The sequence below is a fragment of the Macrobrachium nipponense genome, chromosome 27 (genome assembly GCF_015104395.2).
Source record: "Macrobrachium nipponense isolate FS-2020 chromosome 27, ASM1510439v2, whole genome shotgun sequence".
In the NCBI taxonomy this organism is placed as follows: domain Eukaryota; kingdom Metazoa; phylum Arthropoda; class Malacostraca; order Decapoda; family Palaemonidae; genus Macrobrachium; species Macrobrachium nipponense.
This window is the reverse complement of record NC_087216.1, coordinates 49069936-49072435: the sequence shown is the minus strand read 5'-3', so window position 1 is coordinate 49072435 and position 2500 is coordinate 49069936.

Sequence of the window (2500 nt, the reverse complement as noted above, 5' to 3'; positions counted from 1 at the left end):
TCAAAAGCCTCTTCTAAATGACAAGTTTCAATTATAAAAGCGATTGATCGTATTTATTACGAACACAAGAATAACAATAATAATAATCTTGACGAATTGATTTTTAAATACTTATTTGAAGAAAAAACTAATATCGTCGTTTCCTCCAAAATTGACTTTTGTCTATTATCACATTTCATCACATATTCATTTTTTTCGGATAATGATGATGATAGTAATAATAGTATTAAAAATCATTACCTTTTTCGAAATGATACGGAATTTATGTTTAGTTTATAAAAGGGACCCGCCGTCAGGTTTGCATTCTAGTCTTTCGACATGTCTTATAATAAGAAGGAGTGTTATTATTCTCAACCTAAAGAACAAGATTTGCTTATAAATGATGATATAGATAGCGCAAACATGAAAACACATTAAAACCAACGGGGCTGCCCATTGCCAATAACAAATCATCGTTAGAAAATTGATTAACTACGTTATTCCCAAAAATGTAATTTAACACTGCTCTATGTTTAAAGGTACGGCACTCATCATTATCAGCGTCATAATATTTTCGAAATCGTTGACAATATTCTTCGTTAAAATTTACATTTTGTTGAGCGGTATGCCACGTCAATGGAGGAGAATCGACCAAACCCGCCATATCGCATAATTTCATGGGTTCGTTATTTGATATTTCTTTAAATTTTTCTTTCGTTAAAAAGTCATCATTCTCATCATTTGCCCATCTCGAGGCCGGGTAAATGGCGAACTCTTTTTAAATTGACCAATTGTACCCCGCCAAAAAAATATTTTCTATCCCCGATTCCATCATGAAAATGTTTTTCGATAGAATATATTTTGGGGATGGAAATTATAATCTTCTTTGAAAAGCTTTACAAACGAGATCCCAATGTTTCTTCATGCTCATACAAGCTGACAATATGATGCAAAAAACTTTGAGGTTTCTACCAGTAATCTTTTACCGTATTTATTCCTGTAAACTTGTACGCGTTAATAAATAGAGGAGATGAATTTTCGTAATCTACACGAGTGATTAAATGTTGTACGGAACAATCTTCATAGTAATAATAAATTCTATCAACCACGGCGAAATTTTCTAAAAAATAATCTTCATCAAAAACTGCAATGGTATGATCGAAATCTAACATATAATGAAAATTAGTCATTAATGATGAAAAATATGATATTATTCATTTTAAAAATCACAATGAAATTATCAATAATCTATTTCATAATATCAAAACGCACACTTACGATGATTTAAATTCTTATTGCTATCTAGAATGGTATTTAAAAAACTTATGATAGAGAATTATTTGAGACAACTTAAACTTTTAAATATACTTTTGAATAAAGAATACAGGTTACTAATCCTTTTAAAAAAACTAGAGAAATGATTTTTACCTACTTAAACTTTTTAAAATGACTTTTTGAATGAAGAATATAACAGAAAGAGCTAAGTCTGCTTGGATTTCCCCCCGTTACCACCCGAACGAGTTAAGCATCAAGTCCGCTAATAAAACTGTCAGCGAATAGTTAAAAACACAACATGGCAACTGTTCTCCCGGTCGCGCTATCTTTTGAGTGCAGGGTGTTTTCAGTTTCTGTATCTTATTCCATATATTTTAACTCATATAAATCTATTAACATACATACGGCCGTTCCCTTTAACCACTGTCACGTATTTATATGTCTGCTCTTTCCAGCCAAATAATAATAATAATAATAATAATTTATCCCTTTGGACATAGAATTATCAGCGTGGTGCCATTGGAAAATAACATTCTCTTAGGATAGACACATTTGCACTCTCTCTCTCCCTCTCCACCTCTTTCTCCATTCTAACAGGTAATGAAAATGAGAGAATTGTATCATAACATAACGTTTATTTACAATAACTAAATCAATTAACTAAGTAATCCAGTCTTACAGACTAACTTAAAACAACTCATTGACAGGTGTAAGAGTAACTCAAGCAATTCTGAAAAAGACAGTATATTATATTCGTTACATCGTCAACAAATTTTATGGTAAGAAATAAACATTTGTACTTTTGTTTATTGAGTGAACATATGAAAACCATAAGCTTTTGATGTTATTGGCCAGAGAAACAAGTCCTGTTATTTATCAGTGAGCCTCATAAAGCATGTACATTTCTCACTTAGACTAAATTGAAGCCAACACCCAGATGCATCCATCTGATTATTTACTTTTCTTTTATCAGATATGTCCAGAAATACGGACATATATAATATTTTAGTAAAAATGTTCGAAAGTCATAATGGGAATTCTATGCATTTATTTATAGAAAATGTAATTACATAATAATTCGGTAAATACATAGTCTCGAAACTGCAAACTTCTCATATTGCCAATTGGCAACTACCAACACGCTAACAGCTCTAGCTGAGAGGACCAGCCCCACGATATCTTGCGTCTCTCGGCACTACTGTCAAACCGAGTCAAGCACGGATGCAACATAATAAGACATATTCTT